This window comes from Vombatus ursinus, unplaced genomic scaffold (assembly GCF_900497805.2).
Source record: "Vombatus ursinus unplaced genomic scaffold, bare-nosed wombat genome assembly UNPS02014810.1, whole genome shotgun sequence".
In the NCBI taxonomy this organism is placed as follows: Eukaryota; Metazoa; Chordata; class Mammalia; order Diprotodontia; family Vombatidae; genus Vombatus; species Vombatus ursinus.
Window position 1 is genome coordinate 38,102,179 of NW_020954588.1, and position 12,114 is coordinate 38,114,292.

Sequence of the window (12,114 nt, forward strand, 5' to 3'; positions counted from 1 at the left end):
CCATTCATTAAGCATCTACATACAACTATGCACCAGGCACTGTGATAAGTAGTGAAGATGAAAGTTAAAACAAGGTCCCTGCTCTCAAGGAGCTCATAGTCTAATGGAGGAGATCACCTGAAAACAACCATGTACAAAGCCAAGGGAGAAGAGAATATAGCTAAGGGAGGGTAATTAACAGCATCAGAAACTTCTGGAAGAGAAAGTAAAATGGGATTGAGAAAACACTATTGGACTTGACATTTAAGAGAGCATTAGCTATTAGGGAGAAAGTTTTTTTTTTTTATTTGAGTGGTAGGATCAATAGCCAGATTTCAAGTTGGTGAGAATGCATTAGGAGGTAAGGAAGTAGAGTCAGTGAATGCAGAGAATTTTTTTCTAGCTCTTTTTCTGCAAAAGAAATACAGAAGGAGTAGCAAGTTGTACATAGTAGATTTGCATTTTCATATACAATCATCTTTTTTTTATTGTACTATGTTATGGAAATTCTTGTTTTATTCCATAAATTAAAAAAAATGAATTTCAAAAAAAGGAGAGATACAGAGTAGAGTGGAAAGAATAGGAAAAGATCTGTGGAAAGAGGTAAATTATCCCTCCCCTGAGCAAAGTGGAGAGTTTCGCTAAATAAATACACTCATATGTACACACACATTTATTTTGGACTCATACATTAAAAGATTGGCTTACCTGTATTTGTTTTACTTACTTTCAGATATCTACAATTCCCTCCTGCTTTCGCTATCCTCTTTGAGTATGTTGGTTGACTTTAAGGCTGTCTGCTCAGTAAATAAACAATATATAAGTAAACCATCTTGCACTTTTTCAAAAAGGCCCATTGTAAAAAAGAATTCAACACAGATTAAGTGACCACAGCAAGATCCTGAATTGGCAAGATCTACAGGATGTTTAATTTAACATAAAATCCATGCCCAGCAAAGAACAAATCCTGCAAGGGTGAGAACCATACATAATTTATAAGAACTGGAAGGCACTTGCAACACCTGAAATTAAATAGGAAATAAAATGATTCCCCAGAGGTAGTTGAGGTTGATGTAAGAAATGCATTTAAAAATAAGTACACAAATAGTTTATGCCATTGTAGTGTGCATTATTCAGCAGCTGTGACCTCATTACAAATCCCTTACTGTTTTGCTGAAGATATGACTTGAACCTTCTGCACGTGGTGCCCCTAGCATACCTCGAGCTGCTCTTTATAAAGACATTTCTTTTTATGGCAAACGTGTTGACTTGTTGCAAGTGCACAGAAATACCTAAGTGACTTGTTTCCCTTTAGGCTGGCTTGTGCATTGGGGATCTGCTGGGAATACAACCAAAGATGCTCTTGCCACAGAACACTCTTTTCATACAAACGACACTTGTTTTTCAAGGGGTGTTGATGCATTGAATCAATCTCTTATGCTCTTCATCTACTCATTCTACTTTGTAAACAATGCCACACATTTGCACCAGCTAACTGGGATGAGTCATCTCTGTATTCTTTGCCTCTGGAATGGAGATCTTCTCAAACCCAGAGCTCTCTAGGTCATATGTTTAAATGCCACAATGAATGAATTTCAGGGCATCATTATAAGAAGCAACCTGTACTTGACTACTTCATGGAACAGATGAATATCACTTTGTCACTGCCTTACTCATGATGAGAAAAGTGAGGCACAAAAGATTGAACCCTAAAACTGAAGTCAGGAAATCCTGGGCTGATATCCTACCTCATACTTGCTAGCTATGTGAGCCTGGACAGTTCATTTACTCTTTTGGAACCTTAACTTTTTCTTCTGTAAAATCAGAAAACATCAAGATAACATTCACTTGTGACTCATAACTAAAGAACTGGATTGCTTCAGATCTCTATGATTTTGTCTTGATATTTGTTATCTTCTTTTAGGACATTGGTTGACTTTTAGGTTTTCTGCTCAGTAGGTAATTTATATATAAAACAGAAATCCATGTCAGAGTTTTTTTTTTAATGAGTAGCAAAAAACAAACTTTAATGCATTATAAAACTGTTAGTTGTTGTGATCAAATTCTTCTCAGGTATTCCTGTTCTCAGTAGAGCACTACATCTGTTCATTCACTTTTTTTTTTCATTTAGTTAAGTTCAGACCCACGGTTTTATCTGGAATACTTGGTTTTATGGAACTGGCCTAAAGTTAAAATCTTTGTTCCACTTGATGATTTCTCCTTATTGCTTTTATGATAAAACACAATCTCTTCTTTTTGTATTCAAAACCTTTCTCAATTGGAATCAAACCTCTTTAGAAACGATTACACTTGGTCCCGTCCATGCCCCCATCCCTCTGTAACCTATTTTCCATTTCAACTGACCTCTATCATAGTCCCTCTCTTACCTCTTGGTCTTTGCAGGCTCTGCCCCATTCCTGGAATAATCCTTATCCTCACCTTTGCTTATTGGAAGCCAAGATAAAGCTCAACTCAAGTGCCACCTCATACAAATGACCTTCTCTGATGTCCCCAGTTCTTAGTGATCAACCTAGAATTACTTTGTCTTGCTACCTACAACAGAGACATACCCTTTCTGGAACCATGAACCATGACTGCATCAACTCTACCATTGTTCCTAAATGGTGGTAGGAGTGTTAATTCATTTCCCTATAGCCCCATTCGTGGTATTTCTAATTTTCTTTACCAAAATTTGGGCCACTCTTGAACCACTACTCCATTATGTGAATGCTTTCCTCCATATTATAAGGTAAGTTCCTCTAGAACCAGGACTAAGTTTGCTTTAATATTTGTAGCCCCAGTATTTACCACAATGCATTGTACATAGTAAACATTGAATGCATTTTTTTTCTTCAATCATCCATTCATTCTCTCTTTCTTTTCCAACTTAGCCTTTAACTTTCTGGAAGCTGAACATTCTAGTAGCCTACAAAACTGATGAATTACTGTGTTCTTTAACTTTCTGAGAACTTGGGAAAGAAATGTTACCACATTCTGAAAAAGAAGCCTTCTGTACCACTTCACACCTATTAGAAATGACAAATGCTAGAGGGGATGAGGGAAAAAAAAAGGTAATAATGAATCCTGGTGAAGTAGTGAACTGGTCCAACCATTCTGAAGAACAATTTAAAACTATGCCCAAGGGGGCAACTAGGTGGCGCAGTGGATAGAGCACTGGCCCTGAAATCAGGAGGACCTGAGTTCAAATCCGGCCTCAGACCAAACACTTGACACTTACTAGCTGTGTGACCCTGGGCAAGTCACTTAACCCCAATTGCCTTTTAAAAAAAAACAAAAAATAACTATGCCCAAAGCGCTATAAAACTTTGCATACCCTTTGACCCAGCAATATGACTACTAGATCTGTATTCCAAAGAGATCAAGGAAAAATGAAAAAAAAAAAAAACTATATGTACAAGAATACACACAGTATCTCTTTCTGTGGTGGCAAAGAACTAGAAATTGATGGGATATTCATCAATTTGGGAATGGCTGAACAAATTGTAGCATATGATTGTGATGGAATATTATTGTGTTATAAGAAATGAGAGAGCGGTTTCAGAAAAAAACATGATAAGACGTATATGAACTGATGCAAAGTGAAGTGAGAATCAGGATATCACTGCACACAATAATTTCAATATTGTAATGATGACAAACTGTGAAACACTTGGCTGCTCTGATCAATACAATGATCCAAGGCAATTCTAAAGGACTCATGATGAAAAAAAAAAACTTCCATCTTCAGAGAGAGAATTGATGAACTCTAAGTACAAATTGAAGTATAATTTTTTTATTTTTTTCTTTCTTTTCAAAAATATGGCTAGTGTGGAAATATATTTTGCATGATTTCACATGTATGATATATATTACTTGCCTTCTCAGTGGGTGTGACAGAGTACGGGAGGAAGGAAGAAAATTTGGAACTCAAAATTTTGAAAGAATATTAAATGTAAATAATTAAAAATAAAAAAAAAACCTCTTTTTTTTATTAAGGACACAAGTTTACGATCATTAGACCCAATGCTATTAAGAATAGGTATATAGTTATATCTTCTCATTTTTTCAGTTATTTTTTATTTATTTTTTAATGACATGTAATGGAAAATTTTAGTCTACATATAGCAAAATTATGTATATAGCAAAAAATATATTTGTTGAGGTGTGAGGTAGTAGGGATAGAGAACCAGCCTCAGAGTTAGGAATACTTGGGTCAATTCCTTCTGCAATATATTCTGTATGTGTCACCATGGGTACTTCACTTGCTAGTCAGTCTCACAAACTAGTCTCTTAGCATTTAAGTACTAACGAGTTGTCAATCTTTATCAGTGGAGGGAATTATTGACACTGATGAAATCACAGTTTCAACTATCTCCCCAAGATGAGGTAGGTAGAAGATTTTCAAATTATATGTTTGTAATTTCTACCCATTATCTAATCATGATTTTGAATTATAAAATAAATTCCCTGGCAAATACCTTTGATCTTTTTAAAGAAAGTATTGTTTGTAATTTTAAATAATTAATATCATAATTTTTATTAGAATGGCATATCCTTTAAAACTTATACCATATACTTTATCTAAAATTTGTAACATCATCTGCAGAAAAATAATTACATTAATTTATTCCTCAATTATTCCATTTTTACCTCCAGTAAAACTTATCAGTTGGTGTATTTTTTTAAAAATGTATTTGAATATTGCCATCATCACTGTTTTTATTTATCGATTTATTTATCTTTATTTTTAGGCAATTGGGGTTAAGTGACTTGCCCAGGGTCACACAGCTAGTAAGTGTCAAGTGTTTGGTCTGAGGCCGGATTTGAACTCAGGTCCTCCCGACTCCAAGGCCAGTGCTCTATCCACTGCACCACCTAGCTGCCCCTGTTTGTGTATTTTTTGAGAGCTTTATTACTGATTTTGCAGTTCAAGCATCTAAATCTTTAGGAAAGCAAGTCATCAATATGCCAGATATTTCTATAGACCATAATACTTGCTTCCAAAGTTATCTTCTTATAGGTTATGGACCTCAATTGCCTTTAGCTAAGATGAACTTCACTACACAAATAATGTCCTATCTAAACTCCTGTTAAAAATCCATACTCTGGAATCAGTGTTTAATTGAAATGAATATTTTAAAGAAAGTTCCTTAAAACATATTCATCTATTACTATTTGTCTAAGCCAATGCACAGAAGCAGTCTGGTACATCAGATAAAGAACAATTTTCAGTTCCAGGAAGAAACTGTGGGTTCAAGTCCTGTACATGCTGACTCTGTAAGCCTTGGTAAAAATCCCTTCCCTTCTCAGTGCTCTTGCCAAAGCTGGGCAACTTACTTTTTCTTTTTTTTTCTTTTCTTTTATTTTTAAAAATTTATTTATTTTTAGTTTTCAACATTCACTTCCACAAGATTTTGAGTTCCAAATTTTCTCCCCATCTCATCCCTCCCCCCACCTCAAGATGGCATGCATTCTGTATACTCTTTCCCCTAATCTGCCCTCCCTTCTATCTCCCCTGCCCCTTCTCTAATGCCCTTCTCCTTCTATTTTTCTGTAGGGCAGGATAGTTTTCTATACCCCATTTCCAGTATTTCTTATCTCCCAGTTACAAGTGAAAACAATTTTTTTAACATGTGTTTTTAAAACTTTAGGTTCCAAATTTTCTACCTTCCTTCCTCCTCACCCACCCTCATTGAAAAAGCAAGCAAATCAACACAAGTTATACGTGTGTAATCATGCAAAACACTTCCATAGTAGTCATGTTGTTTTCACTATATTTCCCTTCACCCTATCCCTCCCCCCATTTATTCTATTCTCTCTTTTGACCCTGTCCCTCCTCAAGTGTTTGCTTGTGATTACCCCCTCCCCCAATCTGCCCTCCCCTCTATCATCCCCTTGCTCTCTTGTCCCCTTCCCCTCTATTTTCCTGTAGGGTAACATAGATTTCCATACCCAATTGAGTGTGTATGTTATTGCCTCCTCAAGCCAAATCCTATGAGAATAAGATTCAATCATTCCCTCTCACCTTCCCCCCATTTCCCCTCCACTGTAAAAGCCTTTTCTTGTCTGTTTCATGTGAGATAATTTACCCCATTCTACCTCTCCCTTTCTACTTCTCCCAGTATAATCCTCTCTCATCCCTTAATTTATTCTTCAGATATCACTCCTTCATCTTCAACTCACCCTGTGCCCTCTATCTATCTATCTATCTATCTATCTATCTATCTATCTATCTATCTATCTATCTATCTATCTGTCTGTCTGTCTGTCTGTCTGTCTGTCTGTCTGTCTGTCTGTCTGTCTATCTATCTATCTATCTATCTATTTATCTATCTACCTATCTACATACATATATTTTTCCCTCCAACTAACCTAATACTGACAAAAGTTTCATGAGTTACAAATATCATCTTTCCATGCAGGAATGTAAGCAATTCAATCTTAATAAGTCTCTTATAATTCTCTTTCCTGTTTACCTCTTCATGTTCCACTTGAGTCTTGTATTTGAAAGTCAAATTTTCTATGCAGCTCTGATCTTCTCATCAAGAATGCTTGAAAGTCCCCTATTTCACTGAGTGATCATTTTTTCCCCTGAAGGATTATACTCAGTTTTGCTGGGTAGGTGATTCTTGGTTGTAATCCTATCTCTTTTGCCCTCTGAAATATTATATTCCATGCCCTCCAGTCCTTTAATGTAGAAGCTGCTAAATCTTGTGTTATCCTGATTGTGTTTCCACAATACTTGAATTGTTTCTTTCTGGTTGCTTGCAATACTTTCTCCTTGACCTGGGAACTCTGGAATTTGGCTACAATATTCCTAGGAGTTTTCTTTTGGGGATCTCTTTCAGGAGGTGATTGGTAGATTCTTTCAATTTCTATTTTGCCCTCTGGTTCTAAAATATCAAGACAGTTTTCCCTTATAATTTCTTGAAAGATGATGTCTAGGTTCTTTTTTTTTTTTTGATCATGGTTTTTAGATAGTCCAATAATATTTAAATTCTCTCTCCTGGATCTATTTTCCAGGTCAGTTGTTTTTCTAATGAGGTATTTCACATTGCTTTCTATTTTTTCATTCTTTTGGATTTGTTCTACAGTGTCTTGATTTCTCATAAAGTCACTAACTTCCAATTGCCAATTGTTCCATTCTAATTTTTAAGGAAGTATTTTCTTCAGAAAACTTTTGGACTTCCTTTCCCATTTGGCCAATTTTGCTTTTTAGGGCATTCTTCTCCTCATTGGCTTTTTGGACCTCTTTTGCCATTTGGGTTAGGCTATTTTTTAAAATTTATTTATTAGGCAGTTGGGGTTAAGTGACTTGCCCAGGGTCACACAGGTAGTAAGTCTCAAGTGTTTGGTCTGAGGCCAGATTTGAACTCAAGTCTTCCTGACTTCAAGGCTGGTGCTCTATCCACTGTGCCACCTAGCTGCCCATAAGCTATTTTTTTCAGGTTATTTTCTTCAGTATTTTTTTGGGGGGGTCTTCTTTAGCAAGCTGTTGACTTGTTTTTCATGATTTTCTTGCATCACTCTCATTTCTCTTCCCAGTTTTTCCTCTACTTCTCTTACTTGTTTCTCCAACTCCATTTTGAGTTCTTCCATAGCCTGGGACTGATTCATATTTTTCTTGGAGGATTTGGATGTAGGAGTTTTGACTTTGTTGTCTTCTTCTGGTCGTATATTTTGATCTTCTTTGTTACCAAAGAAAGATTCTATGGTCTGACTTTTTTTGGGCCTTTGTTTATCCATGTTCCCAGTCAATTACTTGAGTTTTAAACTCTTTGTTAAGGTAGGAGTCTGCCTCCAGTGTGGAGAATATACTGTACCCAGCTTTGGGGGTTTTGTGCAGCTCTTTTCAGAGATATTTTTAGGGACCTGTAAATTTTCAGTTCTTCTAAGGTGGTATGATAAGGGGTGAGGTGTTTACTCTTTTCTTGGCCTGTGCTCTGGTCTATGAGTGACCACAAGCACTCTTTTCTGTCTTAGAACCATGAGGAGGATTTTCTCTCCATCACCACTACAAGCTCCACCACGCCAACACTCTTCCTTGCCCCAAGACTTCCACCCAGAACTGTGACCTAGATCCAAGCATGGGCAAAGTAAAAGAATCCTGCACCAGCAGAGAGATCCCTACAATCCCCCTCTGATCAGCCACTCCATCTCTGCCACCCCCCCAAGTCTGTGGGCCAGAAGCTCTGGAAGCAGCTGCTGCCCCAGGGTCGAGCTGGGGGACTGCGGCTGGGACCACTCTTCTCTCTCTCACCGCAGTCACAAACTTTTCCCACTGACCTTCTAAGTTGTATTTGGCATTTGTGGGTTGAGAAGTCTGTAAACTGCCACAGCTGCCTGTGATTCAGTCCTCTGAGGCCTGCTCCAGGTTTGCTGAGGCCTGTTCTTCCTGCATGCCCATGCTGAACTGCGCTCTTCTCCCTGCCTGGTGCAATATACCTTTCTGATCAACTATCCAGGCTATCTTAGGCTGTAAATTTGTTTCACTCTGTCTTTTGGTGACTTCTGCTGCTTCCAAATTTGTTTAGAGCCATTTTTTATAGGTATTTGGAGGGGATTTTTGGAGAGCTCAAGCAAGTCACTGCTTTTACTCTGCCACCTTGGCTCTGCCCCCTGGGCAATTTTCTAAGACATTAATCCTTCTTTACTAGAGTACTAGCCTGGGAATTCCATGTGCCAATGATACCAAAGGTCCAGGCCCTATTTCTTATTAAAGTGCACATACATATACACCTGGAAGAGAAGAAGTCAATAAATTGAATATAATCCTTGAAACTAGAAACTATCACTAGTAATCTTTGGCAAATAATGTTTATGCTGCTGCACATTGCACATGACAACATCAAGAGATTGAGAACCAATAGAGGCTGTATGGTACAGAGGAAAGAGGATTTAGAATCAGAAGACCTGGGTTCAAAGGCTACCTTTTTGGTGGCCTTTGTAAGTTTACTAAGTAAGGTTACTTACTCCTTGTGTAACTTTGGGAAAGTCACATATACACTCTAAGCTACAATTTCCTAATCTATAAAATTAAGATGAAAGACTGAATGGTCTGTAAGGTTCTTTCCAGTTCCATTTATATAAACTCATTTGTCTTTCTCAAATAAAGTCTTACCATATGAAAGGGGGATTCTATTCATTCTATTTGACCCTAGTGGACAAAACTAGGAGCAATGGGTAAAGGCTATAGGGAGACAGATGTCCATCTAAGACAAGTACCAGTTTCCTAAAAATTTTAGTTACCTCAAAGCAGAATGACTTGCTGTAAGACACTGGATTTCTCATGAATAAATGACTTCTGGCAAAGATGAAATGACTACTAGTTGGTGATATTGTGGAAGTTGCTTCTCATTCTTTAATGGCTTGACTGAGATGACCTTTGAAGTCCATCTGATTTTGTGAATCAAAGTAGTTGAATAGACCTAAAGTTTAAACTAGATTTTTCTTGTCATCTAGATTTATCCTTTTGATTGATTTTGGGGGATAGTTTAAAGTAAGGCATCCGTTGAAAGAAGCAAATTAATGTCTAATATTTGAAGAATTAGGAATGTGGGAGAACACATTCCAAAAAATTTTGAATAAATAATATTTATTCTTTCTCCCCCTCCAATACAATGTTTAACAATTTTAATCATAGAACTACATTACCAAATATTGTTGACTTCTGAAGAACTACCATTCACAAAATATAAATGAAATAAAAACTCAAAAGTTTGTTGCAGAGCAAGAACGCTGAATGTTTACTCAGTTAATATTGCTAAATATATATTATCTATTGAAAGGTGGGTACACTAAGTTCCATGAGGAACTTACCTAAAGAAAAGTAAAAACTCTCAATTGGTTCACGTTCTCCCCACCACCCTTGATTTTCAAGTTAATACCATGAAGATCCAATCTATTACTTTGTTGATTTTCAGTGCATCAGCTTTATGGAAGGATGTGAACCAGAGTTGCATAGATTGGGCTGGCACGTATTACATATTGTTTATAACACAGGAGGAAGTATCCATACTTATGATCTGCAGAACCAAAGTGATTTCCAAAGGTCATCAAGGGTTAAATTTTCTCTAACCGTTATCAGTTCTGACTTATTTATTTCATCATTTTTTTTAATTCAAGAGATTCTAGGAAACATGAAGAGAGTCTAGAGAAGATTTCTATTGCCTTTTGTGAATTTGGTATAAAATGAAGAAAATCACAGGAGTAGTGGTCAGCTGGAGCCATTCATATGACAACCCAACAGATTTAAGGCAAATGAAAACTCTTACTCTACCTTTATGGGGATTTTACTTTGATGATGAGGCATAGCAGTCTGTGGAATGAAAATTCAACAATCTTATCCCTCCAGCTCCTTCTTAGCTCAGTATGATAAGATGGAGAAGGTTCTGGAAAGATTCAAAGTGTCTGGGAAAAGTGGGATGTTCTATAGGTAGAAAATGGCTACCTAAAGCCATCCTTTCTTTTGTCAAAATCACTTCACATGCCCTTTGGTTTCAGAAAATCATAGGACTTTTCCCTTGTGGAAGAAGACATTGAAATATCTGCTCTATAGAAGTTGGGTCATTGCCCAGATAACATAAATATCATAATTTCTAAACCAATTTTCTGAATTCAGATTCAGTACATCTTCTAGTACATCACACCTACCTGCTCACACTGGACCTTAAGTGTAGGGATGATCCCAACACCAACCCCTTATACCCCACCAATTAATAATGCAGAGCCTATGTGTCTTATTTGTTAATATCTCTTTGATTATTTTACCCACAAGTGAACAAAAAGTTTCCACCTAAGAAAACCTTGAAACTCCCTAGTTTGTGCCATCATGATCACAGCTGCACAAGATGACCCAATGTTTCTCATTGCCATGGTAAAACTACCTCTAATGCTTCTGGTATCTGCTACTCCAAGAAGTCCTTGGGAGCTGTCCTCCTAAATCTCTACAACTTTTCTTTTTGTTTTCTTGTCTCATTTTCCATAAGAACATTGCTATTAATAGGATTCCATGAGGTGGATTACTGTGGAGGATTTCTCAGAGGACATGCATCAAAGTGGTAAAGGATGAGAGTACATGTTACCTGCATTGCTGGGATGGCTCATAGCTGTGAGACCACAGATCAAAACAATATTTGAGCAAATAGCTAATACACCAACCATTTAAGTAATTGGAGATTTCCAGTATCATCTTTATTTTACTCACACTATATCAAAGAGATGTCAGTTAGTGGCTATTTAAGCACCTTTGTCTCTGGTTCTTTCTCCATTTAATGCATTATCTCTATGTCCTGACAAAAACCCTAATAGATTGTGTAGCAGGCAGATAACTTAGGACCCCAAGGTTAGCAGAAGCAAAGTGTTTCAGCCAACTCCCTCCTATTCCAGGATGGTCATTTCCCCTTGCCATACATTGTGCTAAACCCCATCCCTACTCCCTACTCCACCTCCTCCACACCCATGGTAAAAAGAAAAACAAATCCAATCAACAATCTCTTCTCCTACTCCCTCCCTTACCTAGAGCCAAATTTGCCATGATTATGAAAGAAAAATGACTAAATGTTGGAGGCCAGTATAGTAGAGTCAATATGGCTTTTTTTTTTTAACTTTGTTGTTGTTGTTCAGTCATGTCTGACTCTTCATGACCCCATTTGGGGTTTACTTGGCAGAAATACTGGAATGGATTGTCATTTCCTCCTCCAGTTCATTTTACAGATGAGGAAACTGAGGCAAACAGGGCTAAGTGACTTGCCTAGGGTCACACAGGTAGTATGTATCTGAGTCCAGATTTAAACTCAAGAAGACTAGTTTTTCAGACTCTGGGCCTAGCAGTCTATCTACTATACCACCTATCTGCCCTTTTTCTCAACTTATAGAAGACAAAAGTAAGGGGGGAAATGGTCAATAAAAATAGGCTAGAAAATACCTATCCTGTGTGTCCAGTGTGAAATACTTCTGGTAGCTTCTTTTTTTTTCACTTTTACATTTAACTCTAATTAACTTTCCATTTAGAAACTGCCTCTGATGCATTGTTAAATGGCATAAATATTTTGTTTTATTATATGAAGAATAATTACTGTCCTTTGAAACCATGATTCTCTGCATGGGTCAATGAAGCAAACAGGATCAATAACT